Below are 9493 nucleotides of genomic sequence, written 5' to 3'. Positions count from 1 at the left end.
GAAACTGAAAACTGAATGGGGGTCGATCGTTCTGACCAGACTTGCATGTCTTGGGAAACCGGTCGACCCCAGCCGGCTGGAAAGTAAAGACTCTGCTTGATTTTTACATCTCCAATCCCGTGATTTTGTAGGGGACCCAAATCCCGTGTATTTGTTATCTGGAGGGGACCCATCGAGTCACGGACCCTAACACAGTGCATCACAATGAAAGTGCACAATGGTGGGAAAGACTTTTCTTATGGAGGCCAAGAAGGAGAGAGAGAGAGAGAGAGAGAGAGAGAGAGAGAGAGAGAGAGCGCCAGGGTCTCAATATCCCTTCCAAGAGCACATCCCCAATGACCTGTATGACCTGTTTCTTAAAGGTCCACCACTTAAAGGCTCCACACCCCTCTTAATGCCACAGGCTAAGCACCAAACCTTTAATACATAGGACTTTAGAGGACACAAGATCCAAAGGCAGCCAGGCATGGCAGTCTCTATCTGTAATCCCAGCACTCAGGAGGCTGAGGCAGGAGAATCCCAAATTCAAGGCCAGCCTGGATTATATAGCAAGGTCCTATCAAATAACAAGCAAATGAGAAAAAAACCTAAACTAAAACATCTTCTAAATTAAAATAGTACTATTATATTGTTTTTGTGATATTTAAGCTTTTTATCATGTTTCCTCCTGAGTGTAACTGACAATTTATTGGCAAAATTGTGTCTGTGTAGCAGTTAATGAGATACTAAGGTTGGGGGCTGGGGAGATGGCTTAGTGGTTAAGAGCACTGGCTGTTCTTGCAGAGGACCTGAGTTAGATTCCCAGCATCTACATGGCAGCTAACAACCACCTGAAACTCCAATTCAAGGGGATCCGATGTCCCCTTCTGCCTCTGTGGGCATTGCATAACAGAAGTATTTACATACATTCAGGCAATATACTCATGCACAAAAAATAATAAAAAAAATAAATAGGTGACACACGCCTTTAATCCCAGCTCTTGGGAGTCAGAGGCAGGTGGACCTTTGTGAATTCGAGGCCAGCCTGGCCTACATAGTGAGGTCCAGGACAGCTGGGGCTACAAGGAGACCCTGTCTCAAAAGACACAAAAAAATACTAAGATTAATTTGGACTCTTAAGAAGGTTTTTAGGTTTTTGGTGTATTATATTTTTTATCGTATTTATTTAAAGATGAATAAACTAACCCCTCCAAGGCTCAGGGAATTTTGCAGAAGAGGTTGGCAGGAAGAATGTAAGAGCCAGAGGAGTGTTAACTGGAAGAGTCCTCTGACGACTATGCCAGCATGCTGTAGTCACACCTCCATCCCATGCTCATCAAGAAGTCGATGGGGGGGCGGGATCAGTTACCCATTCCACCCAATCAGGTGAACTTAGCTGTATGTGGGGGAGGGTCTGAGGACATATAAGCCAAGAATGCCATGAGCTCTCTTGCCATTTTTTTTTTTTTTTGCGGCTGGTGGGAAGTCACAGGATGTATATTTGAGTGTGGACTTTCCAGTGCAGCTGTTAATGGAGAGGAGTGGCCACTTTTCTGTAAATAAATCTCCACCCTATTCTCTGTTAGCAAGCCCAATAAACTTGTTAGGATTAAAAACAAAAGAAATAAATAAGAACAGAGCTAATGGAAACCTTCGTTATTCTCATTATTCCACCAAAGTTGACCCAATACTGGCAAATTTTGGTCTTTGATTTCTTATTCCTGTTTTTCCCCCTTAAACTTCATTGTATATATATTTTCATGTAACCTGCTTCACATTATTTCTGGAAAAATGTTTTAAAAATTGCCTCTCTTTGGAATAATAAAAAAGTAATTAATAAAAAAAGACCCTAAAATTAAACATTCCTTTTGGGAATGATACATGCAAAAACAACATGTGATATGAAATGTAGTCTATCTTTGTTCATTCTAGAAGGAAAATCTGACTGTCCTCCATGGGATCAATATACTATAAAATTTCCAAGGCCTGTAGGTGAGGAAGGGCCTAAGAATGGTAGACCTGGAATATTCCCAGTTTCAGTGAGTTTGGAGTTCAATGAGGTAAAACGCAGACTCTGTTTGATGTTGCTAATTAATTAATGATTGGTATGCTCAGGAAATTTTACTGCAAATTCAAGATTTCCTTCTGTCAAAACCCAGATGAAGGCTGATCAGTTTGGCCTATAATTTATCTAAAATTAAAGCAGAAACTATTAATGTATATCATTTGTTAATGAAATAGAAGAGTCATGTGCTTAATTGATGGTGTAAGAATTGGTTTAGAAAGTGAGATTGACACTGTTGCTGCCTGTGTATTAGTTAAAGAATTGTTTGTGATACACCTAATGTGATAAAATGAGCCACCAATTTCTTATAGATAGAGGCAAGTTACAATAGCTAAGAAAGGTCTAAAGAGAACACATATTAACATATCTTCATTTCATTATAGTATCTCATATTCAGGTGCATAAAACAAACATTTTTACTTTGTAATATGTAAAAGTTACGGTGGAAACTTTTTGTTGTTTCAAAAATTTTTTTTTTCCATTCAAGGCATTGAACCCAGGGCCTTGTCCATGCTAGCTTGTTATTTTAAAAATAGCAAAATAGCTTGTCCACTAAGCTATACTCTAAGCTCTTGCTGTCTCAGTTTTCATTGACACATAATATTGTAGTATGTATTAATGGCGTTCAATATAATAGTTAATTATATATTGATTATATAATGAGTAAATCAAAACAAGTAGCAAATCCACCATCTTTTAAGTTTTTGTCATTTCTTTGTGCTAAGAGCATTAAAAATCCTTTCTTCTAGCTCTTCTGACATATACAGGTCACTGTAACTGTAGTCACCCCACAGTGTGGTAGAACACAGGAGCTGATTCTTGCTGTCTGACACTAACAGTCTCCTTTGACTAGACTCTTACCACATATCCACTCCACCCCTCCAGCCTCGAAACCACTGTTCTACCCTCCACGTCTACAAGATTACTATTTTTGAGATTCCACATAAGAGAGAGGTCATATGGTATTTGATAATTTATATCTAATCCACATAATTTTCCTTAGATTGTTAAAAATGTTTGCCTTTGGAAATTATTCTTAAAGTCTATGAGATAAAGATATTGATCTAAGTACTCCACCCCTCCAGCCTCGAAACCACTGTTCTACCCTCCACGTCTACAAGATTACTATTTTTGAGATTCCACATAAGAGAGAGGTCATATGGTATTTGATAATTTATATCTAATCCACATAATTTTCCTTAGATTGTTAAAAATGTTTGCCTTTGGAAATTATTCTTAAAGTCTATGAGATAAAGATATTGATCTAAGTAAGATAAGCGGGAACAACTAATAATAACAAAAGAAAAACTTTGAAAGAACATCATTAGTATGACAGAATGCCAGGACAGTCCTACCAGATAGGAGTAATTGATTTGAAGATGATGTGCTGGGCCGGGCATGGTGGTGCATACCTTTAATCCCAGCACTGGGCATAGGATCTCCGTGAGATCAAGACCAGCCTGGCCTACATAGTGAGTTTTAGGCCAGCTGGGTTTACAGGGAGACACTATTTCAAAAAAAAGTCAATAATAATAAAATTAAAATGGTGCATTTGTGCCAGCTGAAATCCAGTTCTCTACCACATGCCTACATATCTACCTAAAGATGTCTCTTTTTTCTTCCAAAATGCAAAAAACAAACAGACAAACAAACAAAAAACAGTCCTGGGCTAACAGATACAGGAAAGAAACCGCTTAGCTCCAAACAGCTCTTTCTACATCTTTCTTTTCCTTCTCTCATCTACACTGTTTCTCCCTTGAATGCTTTTGCAGCTCATAGCTCTTAGACCTCTATGCTAGACCATTTCTGACAAGTGTGTACCTCTGGCTTTGAATCTTGTTTCATACTTCAGCTTTTTGCCCAGGTTCCTCAGGGGCACTCCCGCTCCCCCCATCTCTCTTCCTTCCTAGCTCCTCCGTCTAGTCCATCAGCCATTCCTTGGTCCTGTTGGCCACCAGAAAAAGCCTCACTTCTGATACTCAATCATTTTTTTAAAAGTAATAGTCATGAGATTTAAGTTTGTGACTATAATGTTAACAAATACAATTTGAGAACTTAAAGAACAATTGAAACATAGTCATATTTGACCTATTTTGTAGAAACAAAACAGAAAGCTATGGCAAACTTCGGAGTGAATTGTTTTATTTTTGTTTTGTATTTTCTTGCTTTTTTAACTTTAAAAAAACTTTATTGAGAATTTCATACATGCATATAAGTTGTTTTGATCAAGTCCACGCCCACTCCCTCCCCTCCAACACCTCCTATATCTCCCCATCACTTTCTTCTTTTTTTTCTCTTCTTTCATTTATTTATTTTTATGGGGCTTTTGGCTACTCTAACATTCCTCCCTCTGAAGAGGTAAACCTAAAATTTTGTAAGGATTAGGTATAAGCTCCCAAATACTTTTGACATTTTTGGCCTTTGGAACAGAGGATATTGCTAAGAGGCCCAAGGACATTTTGGCTTTTAGATAAGAAACTGGCTACTTTTCTTTGGGGTCTTTTTACACTAACTGCCTAGTGAATTCCTACCTCCTATTCTTATCACACCATCCTCTGAAGAGGTTACCCAAATTGCCAAGAGGGAATAGGGACGCAGACCGCTCTGGCCTCTTCCATGCTGAACAGGGATGCAGGGTGAGGCAGTTGGAGCACCCCTTCAGTGGGACTATCTAAAAGACTCCCAAATTGCATAACTCTTATCTCTAAGGGGAAAAGAAAATCCTTGAATCATGAGTAGGAGATGTGAGGGAGAAGTAAAGGCAAGAGTAATTAGCATTACAAGTTTCAGCCAGAGAACTAGAAGAAAGTCAGAACAGGGCCATTTTCAAATGTTCATATGTTCATGTGAGAGTCCACTGGAATTTCTTGACAAGGGCTTCCAAAAGCATCCATCAGGTTCCTCCTCAATTTTCTTTTGTCTTCCGAGGCTAGACTCAACAGTGATGGATTCAGGATTAACTTTTAAGTATTTTGATAGCTGTTGAAGTGGTTAAAACGGAGTGGTTAGAATCAGTGTCAGTTCCCTCTCAAAGGCTTCTAAATAGGGGGAGAAAACTAATTTATCCATCATTTTAGAACAATAGCTCGTTGTCTCCCTTAACTACAGGTGGGCGCTACAGTATTGGAGACTAAGATTTGAAGTCTTACACCTGAGCAGCACTTTCTGGTTAGGAACAAAATCACCAATGAGAAATAATTGTCTAAATAACCTTTTATATAGACGTAAGTGGTTAGGAACAAAATCATCAATGAGAAATAATTGTCTCAATAACTTTTTATACAGACTTAAGCCTAATGACTGGGAAGTGTAATCCCTTGAACTCTTAAAAGAAGTATACTGATGACTTTACTCTTTGGTTATACTTTCCTTTTAGGTGTTTAAGACCATACAGTTGGCCCAAATAAATCAATTTATTTTTACACTTGAGGTCATTTGAGGATCTGTTCCTCAGGGGTCACATGGGCTTGGGAGGAGCTCCTGGCTCCTTTCCTCGATAGAACTCTGTCTATGTAAAGAGAAGTCAAATGTCCTGCTCGACCATGTCTGGCTTCACTTGGAAGCATAAATGAGATGTTTGCTCAACCATGTCTGGCTTCACTTGGAAGCATGAATGAGATGTTTCCTCCAAGTTGACTCTCCTCTTTGTAGACTGGACACTGGTTCAAGTCCATCTCATGGGGTCTCCATGTCCTCCCTGAACAAGAGGACAGGTGACTCACCACAGTTACAAGACATTTGGACAGCTATTCCATAGTCCCCTGGAACTTAGTCGACCTTGGAGGGCAAGGGGCAAAAACTGTCCTTTAAGTCCCTCTGACCACATTAGTACAGGCCTCAAACTATGGCTGTTAAACATCTAGTAAGGTTAGTTCCACCATTCTGGTGCTTTTAATTATCATGTGCTATGTAGATAAGGCTTGGGTAAAAAACCAAATATTGTCAGATAAACCTTGACTCTTCTCAGATAAATTTTGACTAGATATATATTTTGTTCCTTAAGCTAGTTGAATTAACTAGAACCACAGAAAATTTAAGATTATGTGCATATTATTTTTGTTTCGTCCTTTATATATTATAACAAACCTAAATAGACCATCACTTGCTCAGGCTTTCTCATTTTTTTCTGTCTATTTTGGAAAATATGCTCCATGGAGTCTTACTGGTCTCTTTGCCTTGATGTCTCCTCTGTTCAGTACAGCTCTTGCTGACTGAGGCAGGAAATAACCTCCCATTTCAGTTGCAGTTTTCAAGGGTTGGGCTCATCCTTTGACAGCCATTATCAGATTCTATCAAACTCTTTTTGGAAGATGCTCATGGGGAAGCATGCTGTGTGTTCCTTGGGCTAACAGACATGTTGATTGGGCTGCTAGAGCATCGGTTTTCTTTGTCCTTTGTAAGCTGTCAGGTAAGTCCATCTCAACAGTTTGAGTTCTACCTTGCTTTGTTTAAGTCTATTGTTTGATACTGCAACAAATGCCTGAGATGAATCAATTTATAAAAAAAGGTTTCCTTTGGCTCACAGTTTTTGAGGTTTAGTCCAAGATCAGGTGGACACATTGCTTTAGGCCTCTGGTGTGCTGGGGGCAGCACATCATGGGGAGAACATGTAGTGGAACAGACATGTTCTCCTCATTGGTAGGAAATGAAGAGAGGGATGGCGAGGGAGAATCTCCTACTACCCCCTTCAAGAACAAGCCTGCTAGTAACCCTAAGACCTCCTACTAGGCTCTGGCTCTTGTTGATTCTACGACCTCCCAGTAGCATCACATGGGGGACCAAGCCTCTAATACCTGGGCCTCTGAGGCCATTCCAGATCTGTACATGTAGAGTTAATGCATGTTCTGTAACTTTTAATTAGATAGTAGTTGCCTGCATGATCTCCTCTTGGGCCTCTTCTTTTACATTTATAAAAAAATTTATTCTTTGAGAATTTCAGCATGTATACAATGAAACAGGACCGCCATTTCCACCCCCCATTTCCCCCTCCAGCTCCCCCTGGATCCCCTTCATTCACATTCAGTCCCTTCCCAGCTTCATGTCCCCTTTTTAAATGTTTCAAGTTTTTTAATTGTTTAAGAATCTTATATATACATATATAGCATTTCGATTAAACCTACCCCCATTCCCTTCCCTCAAATCCCTCCCCTATTCTCTCCATAACTTTCCTTTCCAACTTCACGTGCTGTTTTTTTTTTCAAACCCACTGAGTGCTGCCTATATGTGTGTGGTTGTAGGACCACCTGCTGCAGCTTGGGAATCCTCCCAGGGCCCACATTCCTGAAGGAAACTGCTCCCTCCCCCACCTCAGTAGTCGTGAGTTTCCAGTAGCCTCATCATGAGTGAGACTTTATGAGCCCCCCCCCCCCAGATCCATGCTGGAATTCTCTCTGGTTTGATCTTGTGCAGGTCTTGTGTATGCAGTCACAGCTACTGTGAATTCATCTGTGCAACAGCCCTGTCATGCCTGGAAGATACTGGATCACTGCAGTCATCTACTACTTTGACTCTTACACTCTTTCTTTCTCCTCTTCCATGCTGATCCCTGAGACTTGGAGGGAGAAAGTATGAAATAGATGTCCCATTTAGAGTTGAACACTCTTTAGTCTCTTATTCTCTGCATGTTGACCAGTTGTGGGGTCTCTATATTATTCACCGTCTACTGCAAAAAGAAGCTTCCCTGATGAGGGTCAAGAGATGCACTAATCTATGGGTATAGGATAAGAATTTAGGGGCCAGCTTAATACTATGTGTATATAGCAGAATAGCCATATTAGGTTTCCCCTAGAGCCTATGACCTAGCCAGCTATGGGCTTTTGATCCTGTTAATGGTAACCAGCATGAGTTCTGTCTTGTGGAGTGGGCCTTAAAGCTAAGCGGAAAGTGGTTGGCTACTCTCATAACATTCGTGCCACTGTTGTACCAGTGGGCACATCTCACCTTGGGTCTCTCTTGCAATACGTTTTTCTTCTAAGAACAGTTGCCTGCTGGAAGTTGAGTTGTGATTATAACTACTGTACTTTTCTTAGTAAATTGGCAAATATGTTCATTGCCCATTTGGGTAAATGGTTGATATGTTAAAATGAATGGATTTAAGAAGGATTCTGACAGCTGATCTGTTACTCATATGAACTCACAGCAGTGGTGACAACATATACAAGTTTTATGCAAGCTCAAACCAGAAAAAATCCCAGCATAGGCATGAGAAAGTAGGTGAGAAGTTCCAACCCCACCTAAGGAAACTGGCAACAGATGGCTGCTGGGAGGGGCAGAGACAGTCTCTTTCAAGCCTGGGACTGTTGGTTGGTTAGCCAGGCTCCAGTGGATGGATCTGCATCAAAGAATATTTGGAGCCACAAATTAGACTATACAGGCCTTATTATATATAATAGAGTACATTATTGGGTGGGGGCAGTAAGGGGAGGTGGGAGATCTAAATATAAAATTGTATTGTATGAAAATTGCAAGAATTCAGTAAAAATATAAAAAAGATTCTGTGACTATAAGGAAATAATAACAATGTTATCGTATTTAAAATTGGTAAGTCATGAAGCTCACAAGACAAAAAATACTGATTATGATATTGTCTTTCTCCAAAAAGCTCTGGTTCACTCCTGTTTATGCCATCTGAACCCTCCATCCATCATGCCCCTCTCTCTGTTACCTTCACCATCCAGTTCGTAACGTTTCTGTTTCTTCTTGCTCTGACCTCCCAAGTGAGCAATTCTTTCTTCAGAGATTCCTCAGGAAAAAGCCATATTATAAAATTGTCAGACCAAAAGACTGATATGTAGAAGATTTTACATCATGATCTGGAGCTGAGTTAAGGGCTATAAAGACTTTTAAACCTTACTCGGTAAAATAGAAATTTGTAGATTTAGACATTTTATGAAATATCTACTGTTCTGGATTATCAGATATGTATCAACTAGTTCATTTGATTGTCAGACTTGACAGGTGGTAAAAATGGCTATAAGCACAGAGTTAGACAGTGGAAATTTAAATAACCCACCTCTGCATAATTTAACAATGTCCTTGGAAGCAAGAACAGTAAGCACATTACATGCTACCATGATAGAAAGTTTCTCCATGGAGGAGGCTGAGTGAAGACCCACAATTATAGAAAAACAAAGATGAATTCATAAGAGTGTTTAAACATAGACTCCAGGTGTAGCTAACAGTAATTCATTGTAGATCTCACAATAGTTATATAAGAAACTACCAGGAAGTTCAAGGTAATGGATTTGCTGACATCTCTGACTTGATCACAACCTAATACAGACATGAATTAAAATACCATACTCGTCTATGAATGAGTATGAGTATTACGTATCAATCAGAAAGTAGACTGATATAAAGAATACATTCCAGGAAACTTTTTAAGAAGTACTTTTATTCCTTGAGAATTTCTTGTGATATGTTTTGATGATACCTTCAATTCCCCCAGTT

This window comes from Nannospalax galili, unplaced genomic scaffold, assembly GCF_000622305.1.
Source record: "Nannospalax galili isolate Female #2095 unplaced genomic scaffold, S.galili_v1.0 scaffold31, whole genome shotgun sequence".
Lineage (NCBI taxonomy): Eukaryota > Metazoa > Chordata > Mammalia > Rodentia > Spalacidae > Nannospalax > Nannospalax galili.
The sequence above is the reverse complement of the archived record's forward strand: the minus strand, read 5'-3'. Positions refer to the sequence as shown.